General features: G+C 62.0%; 16 non-coding genes across 16 annotated transcripts; 9 read left to right on the forward strand and 7 right to left on the reverse strand.

The window, feature by feature from the left end:
- Window positions 1-3,525: 3,525 nt before the first annotated feature.
- Window positions 3,526-3,596, reverse strand: Trnag-gcc. The gene has a single exon. It is a non-coding gene; the product is annotated as a tRNA-Gly (tRNA).
- A 752-nt stretch (window positions 3,597-4,348) lies between these two features.
- Window positions 4,349-4,431, reverse strand: Trnal-cag. The gene has a single exon. It is a non-coding gene; the product is annotated as a tRNA-Leu (tRNA).
- A 539-nt stretch (window positions 4,432-4,970) lies between these two features.
- Window positions 4,971-5,042, forward strand: Trnad-guc. Its single transcript has one exon. It is a non-coding gene; the product is annotated as a tRNA-Asp (tRNA).
- A 690-nt stretch (window positions 5,043-5,732) lies between these two features.
- On the forward strand, window positions 5,733-5,804 carry Trnag-ucc. The gene has a single exon. It is a non-coding gene; the product is annotated as a tRNA-Gly (tRNA).
- Window positions 5,805-6,242: 438 nt separating this feature from the next.
- Window positions 6,243-6,314, forward strand: Trnae-cuc. Its single transcript has one exon. It is a non-coding gene; the product is annotated as a tRNA-Glu (tRNA).
- A 5,096-nt stretch (window positions 6,315-11,410) lies between these two features.
- On the reverse strand, window positions 11,411-11,481 carry Trnag-gcc. Its single transcript has one exon. It is a non-coding gene; the product is annotated as a tRNA-Gly (tRNA).
- Window positions 11,482-12,234: 753 nt separating this feature from the next.
- Trnal-cag lies at window positions 12,235-12,317 on the reverse strand. The gene has a single exon. It is a non-coding gene; the product is annotated as a tRNA-Leu (tRNA).
- Window positions 12,318-12,856: 539 nt separating this feature from the next.
- Window positions 12,857-12,928, forward strand: Trnad-guc. Its single transcript has one exon. It is a non-coding gene; the product is annotated as a tRNA-Asp (tRNA).
- Window positions 12,929-13,618: 690 nt separating this feature from the next.
- On the forward strand, window positions 13,619-13,690 carry Trnag-ucc. Its single transcript has one exon. It is a non-coding gene; the product is annotated as a tRNA-Gly (tRNA).
- A 438-nt stretch (window positions 13,691-14,128) lies between these two features.
- On the forward strand, window positions 14,129-14,200 carry Trnae-cuc. Its single transcript has one exon. It is a non-coding gene; the product is annotated as a tRNA-Glu (tRNA).
- A 5,112-nt stretch (window positions 14,201-19,312) lies between these two features.
- Window positions 19,313-19,383, reverse strand: Trnag-gcc. The gene has a single exon. It is a non-coding gene; the product is annotated as a tRNA-Gly (tRNA).
- A 759-nt stretch (window positions 19,384-20,142) lies between these two features.
- Trnal-cag lies at window positions 20,143-20,225 on the reverse strand. The gene has a single exon. It is a non-coding gene; the product is annotated as a tRNA-Leu (tRNA).
- A 539-nt stretch (window positions 20,226-20,764) lies between these two features.
- Window positions 20,765-20,836, forward strand: Trnad-guc. The gene has a single exon. It is a non-coding gene; the product is annotated as a tRNA-Asp (tRNA).
- A 690-nt stretch (window positions 20,837-21,526) lies between these two features.
- Window positions 21,527-21,598, forward strand: Trnag-ucc. The gene has a single exon. It is a non-coding gene; the product is annotated as a tRNA-Gly (tRNA).
- Window positions 21,599-22,032: 434 nt separating this feature from the next.
- Window positions 22,033-22,104, forward strand: Trnae-cuc. The gene has a single exon. It is a non-coding gene; the product is annotated as a tRNA-Glu (tRNA).
- A 5,109-nt stretch (window positions 22,105-27,213) lies between these two features.
- Trnag-gcc lies at window positions 27,214-27,284 on the reverse strand. Its single transcript has one exon. It is a non-coding gene; the product is annotated as a tRNA-Gly (tRNA).
- Window positions 27,285-27,547: the final 263 nt, after the last annotated feature.

Consider the following 27,547-nt stretch of genomic DNA (forward strand, 5'->3'; position numbering starts at 1 on the left):
ACAAGCTTTGTCATTTGTACAAGCATACCTCCTAAACCACGTGAGCAGGCCTCAGAGAGGCCCAGAGGAACACACCAAATACAACGCACAGCTTTATTCCCTGGGCTAAGAGTCCTTAGTGAAGGTGATATGGTCCAGAGTTGCGCGCAGGCAACTCAACACACAGGCCTAGCAGCATTGCTGACAGAAGCTATCTCCGTTTTGAAGCCTGGCATCTGTAACGCCACGGTTTCTGCGGGTCGTTGGGGGGCGGGGCGGGGGCGGGGACGGGGGAGAGGTTGCCAGCGCCAGCCTGAGTCGGGAAAGTGGAGCAGAACCTTTGCGCACCGGTTGGGTCTACTGGCGGTTCCCCTGGGTCCGGACCCTGACAGGCAGTCCTGGGCACAGAGACAGATGGTTGAGCGATGACCGCTGGCATAGTGGGAGCGTACACGGTGCCTTTCCCCGACCTGGCTCTACCCCTCCCCTGCTCCGGGAGAGGAGAGAGAGCAGTGTGAAGCAGATTTCTGCGGAGAGTCTGTCTGTCCGTCCGTCCGTCCGTCCGTCCGTCCGTCCGACAGTCTGTCCGGCCCCGGGCCAGCCGTGCGGCTCGGAGAATAGGCCCTGGGAAACACCCTGGGCAAGCCTCTGCTAGCAGGGGTCAAAGCGGGCCCCGATCGTTGCTTGCCAGTGCCAACTGCAGGGATCCGCGTTCGGCGCTGTGACAGTTGGGTCGTGTCAACTTGGCACCAGTAGGGAGAGGGATTCTGAATGGAGACAACGTCTCTACAGCGTGTGCCTGCGATGATGAGTGATCGCTGCGCGACAGCACACCACGGGCAGGGATGGCGTTGGGGTGGGGGTGCTGTGTAGGGGTGAGAGTAGGGGTGTGGGTCGGGCTGAGGGGAGAGTTGCGGCCAGGCCAGGGGCGTGCCAACCCTGCCTGGGCAGGGGGCTCCGAGTTGTGTTGGACAGCCGGCTGAGCAAGCCAGTAGTGCGCACTCTCCCACCGACAGCTACCGACTGCATCAGATCCTGCCTCCGGGTTCCTCCTACCGGGGATTCCCTCCGCCGGGGACTCAGGAACCTGAAGGAGACCCAAACTGCTCTCCTCCCAAGTTGCCTTTGTCCCTGGTGTTGGACCACAACAAGACACACCCTAACTCGTATCGAAATGGCTACCAGGAGTGGGGTGTTGCTGTGGCGGTGCTCTCGGGAAGATTGCCGAAGACCTTTGTCGGGAGTGGAGGTGGGGGCAAAGAGGCTGAATGCTCCAAGCTGGCTGCGCTGCTCCTCTCGGGGAGCTTGGAAGAGAACGTGGGGAGCAATGCAGACGACGGAGGCCTGGCTCCTACTCGCGACCCTGCAGAGGGCAGCTGGGAAGTCCCCGAGAGACTGGGTTGGGGCCATTCGGTGTTGTGAAAGGAGAGTCTGTGGCCCAGCTCGCTGAGGCTGAGGCTGAGGAAGCATGTGTGATGAACGAGCCGAAGAGGGGAGGCACCAAGGTGAAACTTTGGCTGTGCAGGGACGATCCTCGGTGGGGCTCGAGTGGAGTCGAGAGGCCAGCGATGATGATGGAGGCCAGAGCAGCCTCGCTGGGGTGAAACCCCCTGGGGGTGCTTCCTCGAGGTCGCCTGCAGAGAATGAAGCTCACGCGGAGCCAGGCAGCTCTGAATAGGTGCGGGAGTCAGCAGAGAGCAGCAGACGCTTGGAGATGGGTGTTGGGTCCGGAGTGCCCCAAGAGAGGCTGAGAGGGGACACCAGTGAAGGCGCAGTGCAAGGGAAGGCGTGGGTCGTGGGGAGCGGGCCGAGGCTTGGCACCACCATCCACTCGGCAGGCTCAGAGTCCCCGAAGAGAGCCCGGCAGGGGCTGTCACCGGCCAAGGCGAGGGTCTCGGGGATGCCTGTTTCATGGGACAAACACCAAGGGGAGCTGCAGCCTGAGGACAGAGCCAGCGTCGGCCTGGGAGACAAACTGCACGTGCTGTGGATGGCAGAGCTGTGGGAGTGGGACTGTCCGCGCCCTCTGTCACCCACAGGACAGCTAGGGAACAGGACATGTCAGGAGGCACTGACCGTGGCGACTTTGCTTTTGCTTTCCCTTGAACGCGATCGCGCCCGACTCTTCTTTCCTCCCTCGGCAAAACCAGAGTTTTACTTAAAAAAATAAAACCAGAGGAACCCAATCACTTTTTGGGTTTTTGGCTTTTTATTTCTTTGTTTTCGACATTGGAATTTACAGAAGCCCATAGGTAACACGGTGAAGGGACAACGGAATTGATGAGGGCTTTTGGATATCCTAGAGATGCTTAGAACCTTGAAGGAGACTCTGGGTGATTTGAGGAGACTGAACGATGAAGGTTTGAATGGTAAAAGGGCGGGAGCAGCATCTCTAAAGTCCTTTGTTGTGGGATATTAGTTCTCTATGCATTTCATTCGTTCATGCTGTAAAGTAGGTGTGTAACGGTGCAGCAGAGCTGTGCTGCATTCTTCTCTGTTGCAATTGTCATTTTGCTGGCCCAACACTCCGGACTGCTCGAATAAAGAGCTGAACCGCCGATGGCTAGGCGGGAGAGCGATAGGCGGGGCTGCCAGGCAGAGAGAAGAGATAGCAGAAGAAATAAGGTGAGCAGTGAGAGAAGGAGAAGGACAGGAGGACACCAGAGGCCAGCCCCAGAGCCCCAGAGCCCCCCAACCAGTAACTCTGTAAGAAGGAAAGAAAGGTAGACAGAATAGCCCAGAAAGGGGGAAAAGAGGGAGGGGCGAGTGGAGAGGGGGAGTGGTAGACCGCATCAGCTACGTTAAGGAAAGCTGGCTAGAAATAAGCCAAGCCAAGGCCGGGCATTTATGAGGAAGGATGAGTCTCCTTGAACCTATTTGGGATCTGGGTGGCGTGCCCCCAAGAGTAAAAATATTAAAGAAAAGAAGGGGGGGGAGGAAGAAACACATCTGCAGTCTGCAGTCCTATATGATTTGTATGGTGATGTTGGGAATAAAACGAGCTCTCGGGGATACACAAAGACAGGACAGGTTACAGCTCAAGCAGCGACCTGTTTGTGTGCTGAGAGGCGGGGAGGAAACGCCTCCAGCCGACTGCCATCGGTGAGCCGGGCAGCTCTCAGGGGATCTAGACAAGTTGCGGTGAGCAGCGATGCGATAGGAGAAAGGAGGCACCCTGGTCGCCATCCGGACTCTTCCCGCGCCAAGGAGGCACAACAAGGTCTGGGGCTAGGGACGTGTCTCGGGCCCCGGGCAAGAGAGGTCCACCAAGTCTCCGCTCTGAGAGAGACACGGTGTCGGGGGCGGGGCGCGTTTTTCAAAAAGAGACGCGGAGGCCGGCGAGGGCGAGCCGGAGGATGAGATTGTCCAGTCCTTCGAAGGGGGTGGACTGCAGGGATTGGAGCGTGAAGCCTTGCAGTGGCTGGCTGCAGTTGAGGCGAGGAGACACTAGGCCGGTGTCCCGGCGCTGGATCGCTGGAGTGCATGTGGCGCCCGCGCCGGCGTGGCGCTGTGGACCTGGGACCGGGACCAAAAGGGACTGGACTCTGCATGGGCCGGGAATCGAACCCGGGCCTCCCGCGTGGCAGGCGAGAATTCTACCACTGAACCACCCATGCCATGGCCAACACTCTTCCCTGACTGCCGCCACAGCCTGTGCTCGCCGCCCCACGACGGTCCCACCACCAGCTAGCTCCCCTTGCCCTGACAGCTAGCTAGATCCTGGGCCCTGGCTCCCTGGACCCGGCAGGGGAGCGCCAGGTCCACCGAGAGGCGAGGCGAGGCGAGGCGAGGCGAGTCCCGGGTGCACACCGAGGGGGAGCTCTGGGGCTGAGCCGCGCCTCTCCCGCACCTCTTGGACCCTGCGGGCGAGCCAGCGGCCCGGCGGCCGGGCGGGTGGCCGTGCGTGCGCCCGGCGTCTGCCAGGTGTGCCTAGGGAATGGCCACCCGCGCGGAGAAGAAGCCTCGACGACCGCAGCGCGACGACAGGTTAGGGGACGGAACGCGCAGGGTGGTGGGCGCAGGGATGGTGGGCGCGAGGGCTGGGCCAGCAGGTCCCGCTGTCGGGTGGGGGCGGGCGCGGTCCTCTGCTCCCCGAAAGGCGCTGGCACCGGGCGTGCTGGCTGGGCCGCCTCCTTCCTGCACCCTCCCCGACGCCAGGCGGAGGGAGCGAGGAGACCATCACGCGCCACGGCCGCCCCCTCCCCAGTCGTAGTGGGCGGGTGTTGAGAGGAGGGCGCTCGTGCGGGCACAAGTGTGGTGTGTCGGGGGAGGGTTGCGGGAGCGAGGCGAGTGGCGGCGCTGGAAGGGTTCTGGAAGGAGGCGCGCGAGACGCGGTCTCTCGGGGTGCGGGTGGCCAAAAAGGTGAGGCTGTCAGGAGTGGGATTCGAACCCACGCCTCCAGGGGAGACTGCGACCTGAACGCAGCGCCTTAGACCGCTCGGCCATCCTGACGGCGGGTGTGGGCGCGAGGCCGCTCGCCTGGCAGGCACCAGGCGCCCACGCGCGCGCGCCCAGCCGACCCGACGCGACGCGGCAGCCGGGCTCGTGTGCGGGTCTGGTTGCTCCAGCCGCGGGCCTCGCCCGACGTCGAGACGCTCGTAGGAGCGGAAGTCGCCCGGGGTCCCGACGCCCGGGCTCCCCGCACCTGCGCCCAGCCCGAATCGCAGGGCGCTCCCAGGTGCCGAGCGTTCGGCCTCTCCCGCTGCCACGGGCGAGGCCCGCAGCCACGTCTCCGCTGCTCTCAGAGCCCGGGGCTCAGCCAGCAGCCCGTCAGCCGCCCGGGAGGGGGCAGGGGCCCGGCGACGCGTGGTCACACCGGGCCGAGGGTCCGGGTCCTGTTGCGAGGGGGCGTTGTGGCCGCGCCGCGGAGGCTCTGGGCTTGGGTGCGGAGGTCGGCGTTGGAGGGGACAGAGGCTGGCGGGCCTGGCCAGGGTCGTAGCGGAGAGGGACCGGCGTGGCGTTGGTCGTCGTCGTCGTCGCCGTCGTCGTCGTCCTCGTTAGTATAGTGGTGAGTATCCCCGCCTGTCACGCGGGAGACCGGGGTTCGATTCCCCGACGGGGAGACACGCTGTCCTTTTTGGATAGCCAGACGGGCGGCCCCGGGGGCGCTGGCCCCTGGCCCGACTCCCCTACCGCGCGCGGGCCGGCGTGCAAGAGCGGGGCTCGCGCCGCCCACTGCCAGGCATGCCCACCCGCCACCGGGCCCTCGGGCCCCTTGCCGGCCACCTGGCCCAGCGCGCGGACGCCCAGGAACGCGCCGTCCTCCCGACGAAGCGGCGGGCGTGGGAGCCGACGGCGTGCGACGCGCGTGGCCCAAGCGCTCTCAGCGCTGTGCCATTCGGGGCCGGGTGGTGGCCTGCCGGCTCGGGGCGGAACCGGGTGCTACCCTGGTCCCTGCGGCCCTCGTGGCGTGACCCGGGCCGTCGGCGGGTCCGGGCGCCAGGTGGCTGCGGTCAGGAGGCGAGAGCGTGCCCCCAGGCCAGGCCGTGTGCTTGCGAACGGCGCGGGTGGGACGGGAGGAGCCCCAGTGGGCTTTGGCTTTGGCTTTGGCTTTGACCTTGGCTTTGACCCTGGCCCTGGCCCTGGTCCTGGCGTTGGCCTTGGCTTTGGGGCTGAGGCCGTCGTGGAGCGGGCGCAGGGAGTTAGCTGGTAGGCGACCGCGATGGCGCGGCGCGGCGTGGCGCGGCGTGGCGCCGGTGGGCACGAGCCGGTGGCAGTCCCCGGCGTCGTGTGCGTGGCGTCCCGGCGGCACGGCGTTGGTGGTATAGTGGTGAGCATAGCTGCCTTCCAAGCAGTTGACCCGGGTTCGATTCCCGGCCAACGCAGCCTGTCCACGTTTTGCCAAGGTCCAGGGCCGAGGGTGGTCAGTGTGGCGCCTCTCACTCAGCTCGTCCCGGAGACCGGAGACCGCGCCACCTACCTACCGCCCTCCCGCCCGAAAGAAGGAGGCGAGGCGCCAGACGTTTTGAGGCTCTGGCGAGAGGGAGGGGATCTGCCAGGGGCAGGCGTCGAATCCGGGAGGTGGCTCCCGGGTTGCGGGCGAAGCGGCAGAGGGCACCGGGCACCGGGCACCGGGCACCGGGCACCGGGCCTGTGGCAGGGCGGGGGCGGACGGCAGCCCCGCAATGCCGGGCGGGCGATGGTCTCCGGCGGGCGGGCGGGCGGGCGGGCGGGCGGGCCGAAGTCTGTCTGTCTGCCTGGCAGACTGGCTGTGCGTCTGTGTCGAGGAGGCGAGAGCGGCGACCGTCGGTGCCAGGCGACGCTCCCTGGTGGTCTAGTGGTTAGGATTCGGCGCTCTCACCGCCGCGGCCCGGGTTCGATTCCCGGTCAGGGAAGCATTCTCTTCTTTTTCTCTGCACCTTAGACGCCCGCTTCTCTCTCGCCAGGCTCCTTGACCGCGCAGCCTCACCTCGCCTCCCTTTTGCCCAAGAGCGCCTCTGCTGCTCGCCTCCGTTGCTCTGATACACACGCACACGCATACACCCTGACCCGTTAAGATAAGCTCCCGCTCCCAACACTCCACTCTTTTCCTAGCTTCGCACTCCGGCTCACCGTCTCTGCCCGCACACACACCGCCACCATCGCGAGGCCGCACGCACAGCCGCCACGCAACGCTCCCGCACACGCTTCCGAGACGCTCACGGAGCCCACGGAGTCTCCACCTGACTCCGACGCCTGCGCCTCTAGCTGGAGGGCCCCACCTGCCCCACCTGCCCCACCTGTCTGTATGTATCACAAGCTCCCTACCACACGACATCTGCCCTGCTCCTCTTGAGTGAGTGTGTGTGTGTGTGTGTGTGTGTGCGTGTGTTTGTCTCTGTGTGTGTCAACGGCTGTGAGTGTGCCGAAGTGTGTGCTCGGTGTATCTTGCAAAACTCCAGGGGATCTCGGTGATTGTTTATGGTGGTGGTGGTGGATCGGGATGGGGGTGGAGAGCAGGTGGACCGGGTGTGGTCGGGGTGCTGTGGGGAGGAGTTAGCGCGGGGCAGATGGCCGGGTCGCAGCCCAAATCCCCTGCTGGGGTTCCCTAAGTTAGCGCCTGTGGGGTGCGGGGGGGAAGGGTAGCCCGTGCGCACAGTGAATGACCCGAGCCGAGACAAGATTTCCTGGAAAGCCCCCAGTACAGCTGCGGAGAGCTAAGGCCAAGCCTGGCATTTTTTTTAACCTGGGTTTTTTTATTATAAAAAGACATCTCTTCTCATTTTACACACCAATCCTAGTTTCCATTCCCTCCCCTCCTCCCCACCCTATCCACTCCTCAGAGAGGGTAAGAAAGCCTCTGTTTTCTAGACCAATCAACATACCAACCACATTGACAGTTCACACAGACACTTTTTAAGAAGCACACTATAGAACCCCTTTTCAAGATTAACCTTTAAAAATATTTCATACATTGGTACATTGGACACTGAGGATCTTCCCCTTGCCTGCTTTGCTCTTCTCGCCTCCTTTTCTTTAGTGGCCTTTGTTCCTCCTGGACGGTGTCATTTTGACTTTCATACTTGTGTTTTGGTGTTTTGTTTACTTGTTTTGTTGGAGACTAGGTTTCTCTGTGTGGCCCAGGCTGTCATGATACCTGCCCTGTAATCCTGGCTGGCCTTGAACTCACAAATTCTCCTGATGATGCCTCCCAACTGCTGGGCTTAAAGGCATGGATCACCACTGCCCTGCTCCTTCCAACATGTTCATATATCTATATACATATATCTATATATGTGTGTGTGTACATATTTATATGATTTTATACATCAATATAAAAGTCCAAGAACAACAAGCAAAAGAAAACATATAATATTCATCTTTTAATGACTGGCTTAATTTGCTTAATGAGATTATACCCGTTTTCTTTCAAGAAACATAACTTCATTCTTTATGGCTAAAAAAAAGTGTGTTCATCTCAAGACTAAGCACTGTTAGAGACAAGCTTTGTCATTTGTACAAGCATACCTCCTAAACCACGTGAGCAGGCCTCAGAGAGGCCCAGAGGAACACACCAAATACAACGCACAGCTTTATTCCCTGGGCTAAGAGTCCTTAGTGAAGGTGATATGGTCCAGAGTTGCGCGCAGGCAACTCAACACACAGGCCTAGCAGCATTGCTGACAGAAGCTATCTCCGTTTTGAAGCCTGGCATCTGTAACGCCACGGTTTCTGCGGGTCGTTGGGGGGCGGGGCGGGGGCGGGGACGGGGGGAGAGGTTGCCAGCGCCAGCCTGAGTCGGGAAAGTGGAGCAGAACCTTTGCGCACCGGTTGGGTCTACTGGCGGTTCCCCTGGGTCCGGACCCTGACAGGCAGTCCTGGGCACAGAGACAGATGGTTGAGCGATGACCGCTGGCATAGTGGGAGCGTACACGGTGCCTTTCCCCGACCTGGCTCTACCCCTCCCCTGCTCCGGGAGAGGAGAGAGAGCAGTGTGAAGCAGATTTCTGCGGAGGGTCTGTCCGTCCGTCCGTCCGTCCGTCAGTCTGTCCGGCCCCGGGCCAGCCGTACGGCTCGGAGAATAGGCCCTGGGAAACACCCTGGGCAAGCCTCTGCTAGCAGGGGTCAAAGCGGGCCCCGATCGTTGCTTGCCAGTGCCAACTGCAGGGATCCGCGTTCGGCGCTGTGACAGTTGGGTCGTGTCAACTTGGCACCAGTAGGGAGAGGGATTCTGAATGGAGACAACGTCTCTACAGCGTGTGCCTGCGATGATGAGTGATCGCTGCGCGACAGCACACCACGGGCAGGGATGGCGTTGGGGTGGGGGTGCTGTGTAGGGGTGAGAGTAGGGGTGTGGGTCGGGCTGAGGGGAGAGTTGCGGCCAGGCCAGGGGCGTGCCAACCCTGCCTGGGCAGGGGGCTCCGAGTTGTGTTGGACAGCCGGCTGAGCAAGCCAGTAGTGCGCACTCTCCCACCGACAGCTACCGACTGCATCAGATCCTGCCTCCGGGTTCCTCCTACCGGGGATTCCCTCCGCCGGGGACTCAGGAACCTGAAGGAGACCCAAACTGCTCTCCTCCCAAGTTGCCTTTGTCCCTGGTGTTGGACCACAACAAGACACACCCTAACTCGTATCGAAATGGCTACCAGGAGTGGGGTGTTGCTGTGGCGGTGCTCTCGGGAAGATTGCCGAAGACCTTTGTCGGGAGTGGAGGTGGGGGCAAAGAGGCTGAATGCTCCAAGCTGGCTGCGCTGCTCCTCTCGGGGAGCTTGGAAGAGAACGTGGGGAGCAATGCAGACGACGGAGGCCTGGCTCCTACTCGCGACCCTGCAGAGGGCAGCTGGGAAGTCCCCGAGAGACTGGGTTGGGGCCATTCGGTGTTGTGAAAGGAGAGTCTGTGGCCCAGCTCGCTGAGGCTGAGGCTGAGGAAGCATGTGTGATGAACGAGCCGAAGAGGGGAGGCACCAAGGTGAAACTTTGGCTGTGCAGGGACGATCCTCGGTGGGGCTCGAGTGGAGTCGAGAGGCCAGCGATGATGATGGAGGCCAGAGCAGCCTCGCTGGGGTGAAACCCCCTGGGGGTGCTTCCTCGAGGTCGCCTGCAGAGAATGAAGCTCACGCGGAGCCAGGCAGCTCTGAATAGGTGCGGGAGTCAGCAGAGAGCAGCAGACGCTTGGAGATGGGTGTTGGGTCCGGAGTGCCCCAAGAGAGGCTGAGAGGGGACACCAGTGAAGGCGCAGTGCAAGGGAAGGCGTGGGTCGTGGGGAGCGGGCCGAGGCTTGGCACCACCATCCACTCGGCAGGCTCAGAGTCCCCGAAGAGAGCCCGGCAGGGGCTGTCACCGGCCAAGGCGAGGGTCTCGGGGATGCCTGTTTCATGGGACAAACACCAAGGGGAGCTGCAGCCTGAGGACAGAGCCAGCGTCGGCCTGGGAGACAAACTGCACGTGCTGTGGATGGCAGAGCTGTGGGAGTGGGACTGTCCGCGCCCTCTGTCACCCACAGGACAGCTAGGGAACAGGACATGTCAGGAGGCACTGACCGTGGCGACTTTGCTTTTGCTTTCCCTTGAACGCGATCGCGCCCGACTCTTCTTTCCTCCCTCGGCAAAACCAGAGTTTTACTTAAAAAAATAAAACCAGAGGAACCCAATCACTTTTTGGGTTTTTGGCTTTTTATTTCTTTGTTTTCGACATTGGAATTTACAGAAGCCCATAGGTAACACGGTGAAGGGACAACGGAATTGATGAGGGCTTTTGGATATCCTAGAGATGCTTAGAACCTTGAAGGAGACTCTGGGTGATTTGAGGAGACTGAACGATGAAGGTTTGAATGGTAAAAGGGCGGGAGCAGCATCTCTAAAGTCCTTTGTTGTGGGATATTAGTTCTCTATGCATTTCATTCGTTCATGCTGTAAAGTAGGTGTGTAACGGTGCAGCAGAGCTGTGCTGCATTCTTCTCTGTTGCAATTGTCATTTTGCTGGCCCAACACTCCGGACTGCTCGAATAAAGAGCTGAACCGCCGATGGCTAGGCGGGAGAGCGATAGGCGGGGCTGCCAGGCAGAGAGAAGAGATAGCAGAAGAAATAAGGTGAGCAGTGAGAGAAGGAGAAGGACAGGAGGACACCAGAGGCCAGCCCCAGAGCCCCAGAGCCCCCCCCAACCAGTAACTCTGTAAGAAGGAAAGAAAGGTAGACAGAATAGCCCAGAAAGGGGGAAAAGAGGGAGGGGCGAGTGGAGAGGGGGAGTGGTAGACCGCATCAGCTACGTTAAGGAAAGCTGGCTAGAAATAAGCCAAGCCAAGGCCGGGCATTTATGAGGAAGGATGAGTCTCCTTGAACCTATTTGGGATCTGGGTGGCGTGCCCCCAAGAGTAAAAATATTAAAGAAAAGAAGGGGGGGGAGGAAGAAACACATCTGCAGTCTGCAGTCCTATATGATTTGTATGGTGATGTTGGGAATAAAACGAGCTCTCGGGGATACACAAAGACAGGACAGGTTACAGCTCAAGCAGCGACCTGTTTGTGTGCTGAGAGGCGGGGAGGAAACGCCTCCAGCCGACTGCCATCGGTGAGCCGGGCAGCTCTCAGGGGATCTAGACAAGTTGCGGTGAGCAGCGATGCGATAGGAGAAAGGAGGCACCCTGGTCGCCATCCGGACTCTTCCCGCGCCAAGGAGGCACAACAAGGTCTGGGGCTAGGGACGTGTCTCGGGCCCCGGGCAAGAGAGGTCCACCAAGTCTCCGCTCTGAGAGAGACACGGTGTCGGGGGCGGGGCGCGTTTTTCAAAAAGAGACGCGGAGGCCGGCGAGGGCGAGCCGGAGGATGAGATTGTCCAGTCCTTCGAAGGGGGTGGACTGCAGGGATTGGAGCGTGAAGCCTTGCAGTGGCTGGCTGCAGTTGAGGCGAGGAGACACTAGGCCGGTGTCCCGGCGCTGGATCGCTGGAGTGCATGTGGCGCCCGCGCCGGCGTGGCGCTGTGGACCTGGGACCGGGACCAAAAGGGACTGGACTCTGCATGGGCCGGGAATCGAACCCGGGCCTCCCGCGTGGCAGGCGAGAATTCTACCACTGAACCACCCATGCCATGGCCAACACTCTTCCCTGACTGCCGCCACAGCCTGTGCTCGCCGCCCCACGACGGTCCCACCACCAGCTAGCTCCCCTTGCCCTGACAGCTAGCTAGATCCTGGGCCCTGGCTCCCTGGACCCGGCAGGGGAGCGCCAGGTCCACCGAGAGGCGAGGCGAGGCGAGGCGAGGCGAGTCCCGGGTGCACACCGAGGGGGAGCTCTGGGGCTGAGCCGCGCCTCTCCCGCACCTCTTGGACCCTGCGGGCGAGCCAGCGGCCCGGCGGCCGGGCGGGTGGCCGTGCGTGCGCCCGGCGTCTGCCAGGTGTGCCTAGGGAATGGCCACCCGCGCGGAGAAGAAGCCTCGACGACCGCAGCGCGACGGCTTGGGTTAGGGGACGGAACGCGCAGGGTGGTGGGCGCAGGGATGGTGGGCGCGAGGGCTGGGCCAGCAGGTCCCGCTGTCGGGTGGGGGCGGGCGCGGTCCTCTGCTCCCCGAAAGGCGCTGGCACCGGGCGTGCTGGCTGGGCCGCCTCCTTCCTGCACCCTCCCCGACGCCAGGCGGAGGGAGCGAGGAGACCATCACGCGCCACGGCCGCCCCCTCCCCAGTCGTAGTGGGCGGGTGTTGAGAGGAGGGCGCTCGTGCGGGCACAAGTGTGGTGTGTCGGGGGAGGGTTGCGGGAGCGAGGCGAGTGGCGGCGCTGGAAGGGTTCTGGAAGGAGGCGCGCGAGACGCGGTCTCTCGGGGTGCGGGTGGCCAAAAGGTGAGGCTGTCAGGAGTGGGATTCGAACCCACGCCTCCAGGGGAGACTGCGACCTGAACGCAGCGCCTTAGACCGCTCGGCCATCCTGACGGCGGGTGTGGGCGCGAGGCCGCTCGCCTGGCAGGCACCAGGCGCCCACGCGCGCGCGCCCAGCCGACCCGACGCGACGCGGCAGCCGGGCTCGTGTGCGGGTCTGGTTGCTCCAGCCGCGGGCCTCGCCCGACGTCGAGACGCTCGTAGGAGCGGAAGTCGCCCGGGGTCCCGACGCCCGGGCTCCCCGCACCTGCGCCCAGCCCGAATCGCAGGGCGCTCCCAGGTGCCGAGCGTTCGGCCTCTCCCGCTGCCACGGGCGAGGCCCGCAGCCACGTCTCCGCTGCTCTCAGAGCCCGGGGCTCAGCCAGCAGCCCGTCAGCCGCCCGGGAGGGGGCAGGGGCCCGGCGACGCGTGGTCACACCGGGCCGAGGGTCCGGGTCCTGTTGCGAGGGGGCGTTGTGGCCGCGCCGCGGAGGCTCTGGGCTTGGGTGCGGAGGTCGGCGTTGGAGGGGACAGAGGCTGGCGGGCCTGGCCAGGGTCGTAGCGGAGAGGGACCGGCGTGGCGTTGGTCGTCGTCGTCGTCGCCGTCGTCGTCGTCCTCGTTAGTATAGTGGTGAGTATCCCCGCCTGTCACGCGGGAGACCGGGGTTCGATTCCCCGACGGGGAGACACGCTGTCCTTTTTGGATAGCCAGACGGGCGGCCCCGGGGGCGCTGGCCCCTGGCCCGACTCCCCTACCGCGCGCGGGCCGGCGTGCAAGAGCGGGGCTCGCGCCGCCCACTGCCAGGCATGCCCACCCGCCACCGGGCCCTCGGGCCCCTTGCCGGCCACCTGGCCCAGCGCGCGGACGCCCAGGAACGCGCCGTCCTCCCGACGAAGCGGCGGGCGTGGGAGCCGACGGCGTGCGACGCGCGTGGCCCAAGCGCTCTCAGCGCTGTGCCATTCGGGGCCGGGTGGTGGCCTGCCGGCTCGGGGCGGAACCGGGTGCTACCCTGGTCCCTGCGGCCCTCGTGGCGTGACCCGGGCCGTCGGCGGGTCCGGGCGCCAGGTGGCTGCGGTCAGGAGGCGAGAGCGTGCCCCCAGGCCAGGCCGTGTGCTTGCGAACGGCGCGGGTGGGACGGGAGGAGCCCCAGTGGGCTTTGGCTTTGGCTTTGGCTTTGACCTTGGCTTTGACCCTGGCCCTGGCCCTGGTCCTGGCGTTGGCCTTGGCTTTGGGGCTGAGGCCGTCGTGGAGCGGGCGCAGGGAGTTAGCTGGTAGGCGACCGCGATGGCGCGGCGCGGCGTGGCGCGGCGTGGCGCCGGTGGGCACGAGCCGGTGGCAGTCCCCGGCGTCGTGTGCGTGGCGTCCCGGCGGCACGGCGTTGGTGGTATAGTGGTGAGCATAGCTGCCTTCCAAGCAGTTGACCCGGGTTCGATTCCCGGCCAACGCAGCCTGTCCACGTTTTGCCAAGGTCCAGGGCCGAGGGTGGTCAGTGTGGCGCCTCTCACTCAGCTCGTCCCGGAGACCGGAGACCGCGCCACCTACCTACCGCCCTCCCGCCCGAAAGAAGGAGGCGAGGCGCCAGACGTTTTGAGGCTCTGGCGAGAGGGAGGGGATCTGCCAGGGGCAGGCGTCGAATCCGGGAGGTGGCTCCCGGGTTGCGGGCGAAGCGGCAGAGGGCACCGGGCACCGGGCACCGGGCACCGGGCACCGGGCCTGTGGCAGGGCGGGGGCGGACGGCAGCCCCGCAATGCCGGGCGGGCGATGGTCTCCGGCGGGCGGGCGGGCGGGCGGGCGGGCGGGCCGAAGTCTGTCTGTCTGCCTGGCAGACTGGCTGTGCGTCTGTGTCGAGGAGGCGAGAGCGGCGACCGTCGGTGCCAGGCGACGCTCCCTGGTGGTCTAGTGGTTAGGATTCGGCGCTCTCACCGCCGCGGCCCGGGTTCGATTCCCGGTCAGGGAAGCATTCTCTTCTTTTTCTCTGCACCTTAGACGCCCGCTTCTCTCTCGCCAGGCTCCTTGACCGCGCAGCCTCACCTCGCCTCCCTTTTGCCCAAGAGCGCCTCTGCTGCTCGCCTCCGTTGCTCTGATACACACGCACACGCATACACCCTGACCCGTTAAGATAAGCTCCCGCTCCCAACACTCCACTCTTTTCCTAGCTTCGCACTCCGGCTCACCGTCTCTGCCCGCACACACACCGCCACCATCGCGAGGCCGCACGCACAGCCGCCACGCAACGCTCCCGCACACGCTTCCGAGACGCTCACGGAGCCCACGGAGTCTCCACCTGACTCCGACGCCTGCGCCTCTAGCTGGAGGGCCCCACCTGCCCCACCTGCCCCACCTGTCTGTATGTATCACAAGCTCCCTACCACACGACATCTGCCCTGCTCCTCTTGAGTGAGTGTGTGTGTGTGTGTGTGTGTGTGCGTGTGTTTGTCTCTGTGTGTGTCAACGGCTGTGAGTGTGCCGAAGTGTGTGCTCGGTGTATCTTGCAAAACTCCAGGGGATCTCGGTGATTGTTTATGGTGGTGGTGGTGGATCGGGATGGGGGTGGAGAGCAGGTGGACCGGGTGTGGTCGGGGTGCTGTGGGGAGGAGTTAGCGCGGGGCAGATGGCCGGGTCGCAGCCCAAATCCCCTGCTGGGGTTCCCTAAGTTAGCGCCTGTGGGGTGCGGGGGGGAAGGGTAGCCCGTGCGCACAGTGAATGACCCGAGCCGAGACAAGATTTCCTGGAAAGCCCCCAGTACAGCTGCGGAGAGCTAAGGCCAAGCCTGGCATTTTTTTTAACCTGGGTTTTTTTATTATAAAAAGACATCTCTTCTCATTTTACACACCAATCCTAGTTTCCATTCCCTCCCCTCCTCCCCACCCTATCCACTCCTCAGAGAGGGTAAGAAAGCCTCTGTTTTCTAGACCAATCAACATACCAACCACATTGACAGTTCACACAGACACTTTTTAAGAAGCACACTATAGAACCCCTTTTCAAGATTAACCTTTAAAAATATTTCATACATTGGTACATTGGACACTGAGGATCTTCCCCTTGCCTGCTTTGCTCTTCTCGCCTCCTTTTCTTTAGTGGCCTTTGTTCCTCCTGGACGGTGTCGTTTTGACTTTCATACTTGTGTTTTGGTGTTTTGTTTACTTGTTTTGTTGGAGACTAGGTTTCTCTGTGTGGCCCAGGCTGTCATGATACCTGCCCTGTAATCCTGGCTGGCCTTGAACTCACAAATTCTCCTGATGATGCCTCCCAACTGCTGGGCTTAAAGGCATGGATCACCACTGCCCTGCTCCTTCCAACATGTTCATATATCTATATACATATATCTATATATGTGTGTGTGTACATATTTATATGATTTTATACATCAATATAAAAGTCCAAGAACAACAAGCAAAAGAAAACATATAATATTCATCTTTTAATGACTGGCTTAATTTGCTTAATGAGATTATACCCGTTTTCTTTCAAGAAACATAACTTCATTCTTTATGGCTAAAAAAAAGTGTGTTCATCTCAAGACTAAGCACTGTTAGAGACAAGCTTTGTCATTTGTACAAGCATACCTCCTAAACCACGTGAGCAGGCCTCAGAGAGGCCCAGAGGAACACACCAAATACAACGCACAGCTTTATTCCCTGGGCTAAGAGTCCTTAGTGAAGGTGATATGGTCCAGAGTTGCGCGCAGGCAACTCAACACACAGGCCTAGCAGCATTGCTGACAGAAGCTATCTCCGTTTTGAAGCCTGGCATCTGTAACGCCACGGTTTCTGCGGGTCGTTGGGGGGCGGGGCGGGGGCGGGGACGGGGAGAGGTTGCCAGCGCCAGCCTGAGTCGGGAAAGTGGAGCAGAACCTTTGCGCACCGGTTGGGTCTACTGGCGGTTCCCCTGGGTCCGGACCCTGACAGGCAGTCCTGGGCACAGAGACAGATGGTTGAGCGATGACCGCTGGCATAGTGGGAGCGTACACGGTGCCTTTCCCCGACCTGGCTCTACCCCTCCCCTGCTCCGGGAGAGGAGAGAGAGCAGTGTGAAGCAGATTTCTGCGGAGAGTCTGTCTGTCCGTCCGTCCGTCCGTCCGTCCGTCCGTCCGACAGTCTGTCCGGCCCCGGGCCAGCCGTGCGGCTCGGAGAATAGGCCCTGGGAAACACCCTGGGCAAGCCTCTGCTAGCAGGGGTCAAAGCGGGCCCCGATCGTTGCTTGCCAGTGCCAACTGCAGGGATCCGCGTTCGGCGCTGTGACAGTTGGGTCGTGTCAACTTGGCACCAGTAGGGAGAGGGATTCTGAATGGAGACAACGTCTCTACAGCGTGTGCCTGCGATGATGAGTGATCGCTGCGCGACAGCACACCACGGGCAGGGATGGCGTTGGGGTGGGGGTGCTGTGTAGGGGTGAGAGTAGGGGTGTGGGTCGGGCTGAGGGGAGAGTTGCGGCCAGGCCAGGGGCGTGCCAACCCTGCCTGGGCAGGGGGCTCCGAGTTGTGTTGGACAGCCGGCTGAGCAAGCCAGTAGTGCGCACTCTCCCACCGACAGCTACCGACTGCATCAGATCCTGCCTCCGGGTTCCTCCTACCGGGGATTCCCTCCGCCGGGGACTCAGGAACCTGAAGGAGACCCAAACTGCTCTCCTCCCAAGTTGCCTTTGTCCCTGGTGTTGGACCACAACAAGACACACCCTAACTCGTATCGAAATGGCTACCAGGAGTGGGGTGTTGCTGTGGCGGTGCTCTCGGGAAGATTGCCGAAGACCTTTGTCGGGAGTGGAGGTGGGGGCAAAGAGGCTGAATGCTCCAAGCTGGCTGCGCTGCTCCTCTCGGGGAGCTTGGAAGAGAACGTGGGGAGCAATGCAGACGACGGAGGCCTGGCTCCTACTCGCGACCCTGCAGAGGGCAGCTGGGAAGTCCCCGAGAGACTGGGTTGGGGCCATTCGGTGTTGTGAAAGGAGAGTCTGTGGCCCAGCTCGCTGAGGCTGAGGCTGAGGAAGCATGTGTGATGAACGAGCCGAAGAGGGGAGGCACCAAGGTGAAACTTTGGCTGTGCAGGGACGATCCTCGGTGGGGCTCGAGTGGAGTCGAGAGGCCAGCGATGATGATGGAGGCCAGAGCAGCCTCGCTGGGGTGAAACCCCCTGGGGGTGCTTCCTCGAGGTCGCCTGCAGAGAATGAAGCTCACGCGGAGCCAGGCAGCTCTGAATAGGTGCGGGAGTCAGCAGAGAGCAGCAGACGCTTGGAGATGGGTGTTGGGTCCGGAGTGCCCCAAGAGAGGCTGAGAGGGGACACCAGTGAAGGCGCAGTGCAAGGGAAGGCGTGGGTCGTGGGGAGCGGGCCGAGGCTTGGCACCACCATCCACTCGGCAGGCTCAGAGTCCCCGAAGAGAGCCCGGCAGGGGCTGTCACCGGCCAAGGCGAGGGTCTCGGGGATGCCTGTTTCATGGGACAAACACCAAGGGGAGCTGCAGCCTGAGGACAGAGCCAGCGTCGGCCTGGGAGACAAACTGCACGTGCTGTGGATGGCAGAGCTGTGGGAGTGGGACTGTCCGCGCCCTCTGTCACCCACAGGACAGCTAGGGAACAGGACATGTCAGGAGGCACTGACCGTGGCGACTTTGCTTTTGCTTTCCCTTGAACGCAATCGCGCCCGACTCTTCTTTCCTCCCTCGGCAAAACCAGAGTTTTACTTAAAAAAATAAAACCAGAGGAACCCAATCACTTTTTGGGTTTTTGGCTTTTTATTTCTTTGTTTTCGACATTGGAATTTACAGAAGCCCATAGGTAACACGGTGAAGGGACAACGGAATTGATGAGGGCTTTTGGATATCCTAGAGATGCTTAGAACCTTGAAGGAGACTCTGGGTGATTTGAGGAGACTGAACGATGAAGGTTTGAATGGTAAAAGGGCGGGAGCAGCATCTCTAAAGTCCTTTGTTGTGGGATATTAGTTCTCTATGCATTTCATTCGTTCATGCTGTAAAGTAGGTGTGTAACGGTGCAGCAGAGCTGTGCTGCATTCTTCTCTGTTGCAATTGTCATTTTGCTGGCCCAACACTCCGGACTGCTCGAATAAAGAGCTGAACCGCCAATGGCTAGGCGGGAGAGCGATAGGTGGGGCTGCCAGGCAGAGAGAAGAGATAGCAGAAGAAATAAGGTGAGCAGTGAGAGAAGGAGAAGGACAGGAGGACACCAGAGGCCAGCCCCAGAGCCCCAGAGCCCCCCCCAACCAGTAACTCTGTAAGAAGGAAAGAAAGGTAGACAGAATAGCCCAGAAAGGGGGAAAAGAGGGAGGGGCGAGTGGAGAGGGGGAGTGGTAGACCGCATCAGCTACGTTAAGGAAAGCTGGCTAGAAATAAGCCAAGCCAAGGCCGGGCATTTATGAGGAAGGATGAGTCTCCTTGAACCTATTTGGGATCTGGGTGGCGTGCCCCCAAGAGTAAAAATATTAAAGAAAAGAAGGGGGGGGGGAGGAAGAAACACATCTGCAGTCTGCAGTCCTATATGATTTGTATGGTGATGTTGGGAATAAAACGAGCTCTCGGGGATACACAAAGACAGGACAGGTTACAGCTCAAGCAGCGACCTGTTTGTGTGCTGAGAGGCGGGGAGGAAACGCCTCCAGCCGACTGCCATCGGTGAGCCGGGCAGCTCTCAGGGGGTCTAGACAAGTTGCGGTGAGCAGCGATGCGATAGGAGAAAGGAGGCACCCTGGTCGCCATCCGGACTCTTCCCGCGCCAAGGAGGCACAACAAGGTCTGGGGCTAGGGACGTGTCTCGGGCCCCGGGCAAGAGAGGTCCACCAAGTCTCCGCTCTGAGAGAGACACGGTGTCGGGGGCGGGGCGCGTTTTTCAAAAAGAGACGCGGAGGCCGGCGAGGGCGAGCCGGAGGATGAGATTGTCCAGTCCTTCGAAGGGGGTGGACTGCAGGGATTGGAGCGTGAAGCCTTGCAGTGGCTGGCTGCAGTTGAGGCGAGGAGACACTAGGCCGGTGTCCCGGCGCTGGATCGCTGGAGTGCATGTGGCGCCCGCGCCGGCGTGGCGCTGTGGACCTGGGACCGGGACCAAAAGGGACTGGACTCTGCATGGGCCGGGAATCGAACCCGGGCCTCCCGCGTGGCAGGCGAGAATTCTACCACTGAACCACCCATGCCATGGCCAACACTCTTCCCTGACTGCCGCCACAGCCTGTGCTCGCCGCCCCACGACGGTCCCACCACCAGCTAGCTCCCCTTGCCCTGACAGCTAGCTAGATCCTGGGCCCTGGCTCCCTGGACCCGGCAGGGGAGCGCCAGGTCCACCGAGAGGCGAGGCGAGGCGAGGCGAGGCGAGGCGAGTCCCGGGTGCACACCGAGGGGGAGCTCTGGGGCTGAGCCGCGCCTCTCCCGCACCTCTTGGACCCTGCGGGCGAGCCAGCGGCCCGGCGGCCGGGCGGGTGGCCGTGCGTGCGCCCGGCGTCTGCCAGGTGTGCCTAGGGAATGGCCACCCGCGCGGAGAAGAAGCCTCGACGACCGCAGCGCGACGACTTGGGTTAGGGGACGGAACGCGCAGGGTGGTGGGCGCAGGGATGGTGGGCGCGAGGGCTGGGCCAGCAGGTCCCGCTGTCGGGTGGGGGCGGGCGCGGTCCTCTGCTCCCCGAAAGGCGCTGGCACCGGGCGTGCTGGCTGGGCCGCCTCCTTCCTGCACCCTCCCCGACGCCAGGCGGAGGGAGCGAGGAGACCATCACGCGCCACGGCCGCCCCCTCCCCAGTCGTAGTGGGCGGGTGTTGAGAGGAGGGCGCTCGTGCGGGCACAAGTGTGGTGTGTCGGGGGAGGGTTGCGGGAGCGAGGCGAGTGGCGGCGCTGGAAGGGTTCTGGAAGGAGGCGCGCGAGACGCGGTCTCTCGGGGTGCGGGTGGCCAAAAAGGTGAGGCTGTCAGGAGTGGGATTCGAACCCACGCCTCCAGGGGAGACTGCGACCTGAACGCAGCGCCTTAGACCGCTCGGCCATCCTGACGGCGGGTGTGGGCGCGAGGCCGCTCGCCTGGCAGGCACCAGGCGCCCACGCGCGCGCGCCCAGCCGACCCGACGCGACGCGGCAGCCGGGCTCGTGTGCGGGTCTGGTTGCTCCAGCCGCGGGCCTCGCCCGACGTCGAGACGCTCGTAGGAGCGGAAGTCGCCCGGGGTCCCGACGCCCGGGCTCCCCGCACCTGCGCCCAGCCCGAATCGCAGGGCGCTCCCAGGTGCCGAGCGTTCGGCCTCTCCCGCTGCCACGGGCGAGGCCCGCAGCCACGTCTCCGCTGCTCTCAGAGCCCGGGGCTCAGCCAGCAGCCCGTCAGCCGCCCGGGAGGGGGCAGGGGCCCGGCGACGCGTGGTCACACCGGGCCGAGGGTCCGGGTCCTGTTGCGAGGGGGCGTTGTGGCCGCGCCGCGGAGGCTCTGGGCTTGGGTGCGGAGGTCGGCGTTGGAGGGGACAGAGGCTGGCGGGCCTGGCCAGGGTCGTAGCGGAGAGGGACCGGCGTGGCGTTGGTCGTCGTCGTCGTCGCCGTCGTCGTCGTCCTCGTTAGTATAGTGGTGAGTATCCCCGCCTGTCACGCGGGAGACCGGGGTTCGATTCCCCGACGGGGAGACACGCTGTCCTTTTTGGATAGCCAGACGGGCGGCCCCGGGGGCGCTGGCCCCTGGCCCGACTCCCCTACCGCGCGCGGGCCGGCGTGCAAGAGCGGGGCTCGCGCCGCCCACTGCCAGGCATGCCCACCCGCCACCGGGCCCTCGGGCCCCTTGCCGGCCACCTGGCCCAGCGCGCGGACGCCCAGGAACGCGCCGTCCTCCCGACGAAGCGGCGGGCGTGGGAGCCGACGGCGTGCGACGCGCGTGGCCCAAGCGCTCTCAGCGCTGTGCCATTCGGGGCCGGGTGGTGGCCTGCCGGCTCGGGGCGGAACCGGGTGCTACCCTGGTCCCTGCGGCCCTCGTGGCGTGACCCGGGCCGTCGGCGGGTCCGGGCGCCAGGTGGCTGCGGTCAGGAGGCGAGAGCGTGCCCCCAGGCCAGGCCGTGTGCTTGCGAACGGCGCGGGTGGGACGGGAGGAGCCCCAGTGGGCTTTGGCTTTGGCTTTGGCTTTGACCTTGGCTTTGACCCTGGCCCTGGCCCTGGTCCTGGCGTTGGCCTTGGCTTTGGGGCTGAGGCCGTCGTGGAGCGGGCGCAGGGAGTTAGCTGGTAGGCGACCGCGATGGCGCGGCGCGGCGTGGCGCGGCGTGGCGCCGGTGGGCACGAGCCGGTGGCAGTCCCCGGCGTCGTGTGCGTGGCGTCCCGGCGGCACGGCGTTGGTGGTATAGTGGTGAGCATAGCTGCCTTCCAAGCAGTTGACCCGGGTTCGATTCCCGGCCAACGCAGCCTGTCCACGTTTTGCCAAGGTCCAGGGCCGAGGGTGGTCAGTGTGGCGCCTCTCACTCAGCTCGTCCCGGAGACCGGAGACCGCGCCACCTACCTACCGCCCTCCCGCCCGAAAGAAGGAGGCGAGGCGCCAGACGTTTTGAGGCTCTGGCGAGAGGGAGGGGATCTGCCAGGGGCAGGCGTCGAATCCGGGAGGTGGCTCCCGGGTTGCGGGCGAAGCGGCAGAGGGCACCGGGCACCGGGCACCGGGCACCGGGCACCGGGCCTGTGGCAGGGCGGGGGCGGACGGCAGCCCCGCAATGCCGGGCGGGCGATGGTCTCCGGCGGGCGGGCGGGCGGGCGGGCGGGCCGAAGTCTGTCTGTCTGCCTGGCAGACTGGCTGTGCGTCTGTGTCGAGGAGGCGAGAGCGGCGACCGTCGGTGCCAGGCGACGCTCCCTGGTGGTCTAGTGGTTAGGATTCGGCGCTCTCACCGCCGCGGCCCGGGTTCGATTCCCGGTCAGGGAAGCATTCTCTTCTTTTTCTCTGCACCTTAGACGCCCGCTTCTCTCTCGCCAGGCTCCTTGACCGCGCAGCCTCACCTCGCCTCCCTTTTGCCCAAGAGCGCCTCTGCTGCTCGCCTCCGTTGCTCTGATACACACGCACACGCATACACCCTGACCCGTTAAGATAAGCTCCCGCTCCCAACACTCCACTCTTTTCCTAGCTTCGCACTCCGGCTCACCGTCTCTGCCCGCACACACACCGCCACCATCGCGAGGCCGCACGCACAGCCGCCACGCAACGCTCCCGCACACGCTTCCGAGACGCTCACGGAGCCCACGGAGTCTCCACCTGACTCCGACGCCTGCGCCTCTAGCTGGAGGGCCCCACCTGCCCCACCTGCCCCACCTGTCTGTATGTATCACAAGCTCCCTACCACACGACATCTGCCCTGCTCCTCTTGAGTGAGTGTGTGTGTGTGTGTGTGTGTGTGCGTGTGTTTGTCTCTGTGTGTGTCAACGGCTGTGAGTGTGCCGAAGTGTGTGCTCGGTGTATCTTGCAAAACTCCAGGGGATCTCGGTGATTGTTTATGGTGGTGGTGGTGGATCGGGATGGGGGTGGAGAGCAGGTGGACCGGGTGTGGTCGGGGTGCTGTGGGGAGGAGTTAGCGCGGGGCAGATGGCCGGGTCGCAGCCCAAATCCCCTGCTGGGGTTCCCTAAGTTAGCGCCTGTGGGGTGCGGGGGGGAAGGGTAGCCCGTGCGCACAGTGAATGACCCGAGCCGAGACAAGATTTCCTGGAAAGCCCCCAGTACAGCTGCGGAGAGCTAAGGCCAAGCCTGGCATTTTTTTTAACCTGGGTTTTTTTATTATAAAAAGACATCTCTTCTCATTTTACACACCAATCCTAGTTTCCATTCCCTCCCCTCCTCCCCACCCTATCCACTCCTCAGAGAGGGTAAGAAAGCCTCTGTTTTCTAGACCAATCAACATACCAACCACATTGACAGTTCACACAGACACTTTTTAAGAAGCACACTATAGAACCCCTTTTCAAGATTAACCTTTAAAAATATTTCATACATTGGTACATTGGACACTGAGGATCTTCCCCTTGCCTGCTTTGCTCTTCTCGCCTCCTTTTCTTTAGTGGCCTTTGTTCCTCCTGGACGGTGTCGTTTTGACTTTCATACTTGTGTTTTGGTGTTTTGTTTACTTGTTTTGTTGGAGACTAGGTTTCTCTGTGTGGCCCAGGCTGTCATGATACCTGCCCTGTAATCCTGGCTGGCCTTGAACTCACAAATTCTCCTGATGATGCCTCCCAACTGCTGGGCTTAAAGGCATGGATCACCACTGCCCTGCTCCTTCCAACATGTTCATATATCTATATACATATATCTATATATGTGTGTGTGTACATATTTATATGATTTTATACATCAATATAAAAGTCCAAGAACAACAAGCAAAAGAAAACATATAATATTCATCTTTTAATGACTGGCTTAATTTGCTTAATGAGATTATACCCGTTTTCTTTCAAGAAACATAACTTCATTCTTTATGGCTAAAAAAAAGTGTGTTCATCTCAAGACTAAGCACTGTTAGAGACAAGCTTTGTCATTTGTACAAGCATACCTCCTAAACCACGTGAGCAGGCCTCAGAGAGGCCCAGAGGAACACACCAAATACAACGCACAGCTTTATTCCCTGGGCTAAGAGTCCTTAGTGAAGGTGATATGGTCCAGAGTTGCGCGCAGGCAACTCAACACACAGGCCTAGCAGCATTGCTGACAGAAGCTATCTCCGTTTTGAAGCCTGGCATCTGTAACGCCACGGTTTCTGCGGGTCGTTGGGGGGCGGGGCGGGGGCGGGGACGGGGAGAGGTTGCCAGCGCCAGCCTGAGTCGGGAAAGTGGAGCAGAACCTTTGCGCACCGGTTGGGTCTACTGGCGGTTCCCCTGGGTCCGGACCCTGACAGGCAGTCCTGGGCACAGAGACAGATGGTTGAGCGATGACCGCTGGCATAGTGGGAGCGTACACGGTGCCTTTCCCCGACCTGGCTCTACCCCTCCCCTGCTCCGGGAGAGGAGAGAGAGCAGTGTGAAGCAGATTTCTGCGGAGAGTCTGTCTGTCCGTCCGTCCGTCCGTCCGTCCGTCCGTCCGACAGTCTGTCCGGCCCCGGGCCAGCCGTGCGGCTCGGAGAATAGGCCCTGGGAAACACCCTGGGCAAGCCTCTGCTAGCAGGGGTCAAAGCGGGCCCCGATCGTTGCTTGCCAGTGCCAACTGCAGGGATCCGCGTTCGGCGCTGTGACAGTTGGGTCGTGTCAACTTGGCACCAGTAGGGAGAGGGATTCTGAATGGAGACAACGTCTCTACAGCGTGTGCCTGCGATGATGAGTGATCGCTGCGCGACAGCACACCACGGGCAGGGATGGCGTTGGGGTGGGGGTGCTGTGTAGGGGTGAGAGTAGGGGTGTGGGTCGGGCTGAGGGGAGAGTTGCGGCCAGGCCAGGGGCGTGCCAACCCTGCCTGGGCAGGGGGCTCCGAGTTGTGTTGGACAGCCGGCTGAGCAAGCCAGTAGTGCGCACTCTCCCACCGACAGCTACCGACTGCATCAGATCCTGCCTCCGGGTTCCTCCTACCGGGGATTCCCTCCGCCGGGGACTCAGGAACCTGAAGGAGACCCAAACTGCTCTCCTCCCAAGTTGCCTTTGTCCCTGGTGTTGGACCACAACAAGACACACCCTAACTCGTATCGAAATGGCTACCAGGAGTGGGGTGTTGCTGTGGCGGTGCTCTCGGGAAGATTGCCGAAGACCTTTGTCGGGAGTGGAGGTGGGGGCAAAGAGGCTGAATGCTCCAAGCTGGCTGCGCTGCTCCTCTCGGGGAGCTTGGAAGAGAACGTGGGGAGCAATGCAGACGACGGAGGCCTGGCTCCTACTCGCGACCCTGCAGAGGGCAGCTGGGAAGTCCCCGAGAGACTGGGTTGGGGCCATTCGGTGTTGTGAAAGGAGAGTCTGTGGCCCAGCTCGCTGAGGCTGAGGCTGAGGAAGCATGTGTGATGAACGAGCCGAAGAGGGGAGGCACCAAGGTGAAACTTTGGCTGTGCAGGGACGATCCTCGGTGGGGCTCGAGTGGAGTCGAGAGGCCAGCGATGATGATGGAGGCCAGAGCAGCCTCGCTGGGGTGAAACCCCCTGGGGGTGCTTCCTCGAGGTCGCCTGCAGAGAATGAAGCTCACGCGGAGCCAGGCAGCTCTGAATAGGTGCGGGAGTCAGCAGAGAGCAGCAGACGCTTGGAGATGGGTGTTGGGTCCGGAGTGCCCCAAGAGAGGCTGAGAGGGGACACCAGTGAAGGCGCAGTGCAAGGGAAGGCGTGGGTCGTGGGGAGCGGGCCGAGGCTTGGCACCACCATCCACTCGGCAGGCTCAGAGTCCCCGAAGAGAGCCCGGCAGGGGCTGTCACCGGCCAAGGCGAGGGTCTCGGGGATGCCTGTTTCATGGGACAAACACCAAGGGGAGCTGCAGCCTGAGGACAGAGCCAGCGTCGGCCTGGGAGACAAACTGCACGTGCTGTGGATGGCAGAGCTGTGGGAGTGGGACTGTCCGCGCCCTCTGTCACCCACAGGACAGCTAGGGAACAGGACATGTCAGGAGGCACTGACCGTGGCGACTTTGCTTTTGCTTTCCCTTGAACGCGATCGCGCCCGACTCTTCTTTCCTCCCTCGGCAAAACCAGAGTTTTACTTAAAAAAATAAAACCAGAGGAACCCAATCACTTTTTGGGTTTTTGGCTTTTTATTTCTTTGTTTTCGACATTGGAATTTACAGAAGCCCATAGGTAACACGGTGAAGGGACAACGGAATTGATGAGGGCTTTTGGATATCCTAGAGATGCTTAGAACCTTGAAGGAGACTCTGGGTGATTTGAGGAGACTGAACGATGAAGGTTTGAATGGTAAAAGGGCGGGAGCAGCATCTCTAAAGTCCTTTGTTGTGGGATATTAGTTCTCTATGCATTTCATTCGTTCATGCTGTAAAGTAGGTGTGTAACGGTGCAGCAGAGCTGTGCTGCATTCTTCTCTGTTGCAATTGTCATTTTGCTGGCCCAACACTCCGGACTGCTCGAATAAAGAGCTGAACCGCCGATGGCTAGGCGGGAGAGCGATAGGCGGGGCTGCCAGGCAGAGAGAAGAGATAGCAGAAGAAATAAGGTGAGCAGTGAGAGAAGGAGAAGGACAGGAGGACACCAGAGGCCAGCCCCAGAGCCCCAGAGCCCCCCCCAACCAGTAACTCTGTAAGAAGGAAAGAAAGGTAGACAGAATAGCCCAGAAAGGGGGAAAAGAGGGAGGGGCGAGTGGAGAGGGGGAGTGGTAGACCGCATCAGCTACGTTAAGGAAAGCTGGCTAGAAATAAGCCAAGCCAAGGCCGGGCATTTATGAGGAAGGATGAGTCTCCTTGAACCTATTTGGGATCTGGGTGGCGTGCCCCCAAGAGTAAAAATATTAAAGAAAAGAAGGGGGGGGAGGAAGAAACACATCTGCAGTCTGCAGTCCTATATGATTTGTATGGTGATGTTGGGAATAAAACGAGCTCTCGGGGATACACAAAGACAGGACAGGTTACAGCTCAAGCAGCGACCTGTTTGTGTGCTGAGAGGCGGGGAGGAAACGCCTCCAGCCGACTGCCATCGGTGAGCCGGGCAGCTCTCAGGGGGTCTAGACAAGTTGCGGTGAGCAGCGATGCGATAGGAGAAAGGAGGCACCCTGGTCGCCATCCGGACTCTTCCCGCGCCAAGGAGGCACAACAAGGTCTGGGGCTAGGGACGTGTCTCGGGCCCCGGGCAAGAGAGGTCCACCAAGTCTCCGCTCTGAGAGAGACACGGTGTCGGGGGCGGGGCGCGTTTTTCAAAAAGAGACGCGGAGGCCGGCGAGGGCGAGCCGGAGGATGAGATTGTCCAGTCCTTCGAAGGGGTGGACTGCAGGGATTGGAGCGTGAAGCCTTGCAGTGGCTGGCTGCAGTTGAGGCGAGGAGACACTAGGCCGGTGTCCCGGCGCTGGATCGCTGGAGTGCATGTGGCGCCCGCGCCGGCGTGGCGCTGTGGACCTGGGACCGGGACCAAAAGGGACTGGACTCTGCATGGGCCGGGAATCGAACCCGGGCCTCCCGCGTGGCAGGCGAGAATTCTACCACTGAACCACCCATGCCATGGCCAACACTCTTCCCTGACTGCCGCCACAGCCTGTGCTCGCCGCCCCACGACGGTCCCACCACCAGCTAGCTCCCCTTGCCCTGACAGCTAGCTAGATCCTGGGCCCTGGCTCCCTGGACCCGGCAGGGGAGCGCCAGGTCCACCGAGAGGCGAGGCGAGGCGAGGCGAGGCGAGTCCCGGGTGCACACCGAGGGGGAGCTCTGGGGCTGAGCCGCGCCTCTCCCGCACCTCTTGGACCCTGCGGGCGAGCCAGCGGCC

Source organism: Mesocricetus auratus, unplaced genomic scaffold, assembly GCF_017639785.1.
Source record: "Mesocricetus auratus isolate SY011 unplaced genomic scaffold, BCM_Maur_2.0 Super-Scaffold_100676, whole genome shotgun sequence".
Lineage (NCBI taxonomy): Eukaryota > Metazoa > Chordata > Mammalia > Rodentia > Cricetidae > Mesocricetus > Mesocricetus auratus.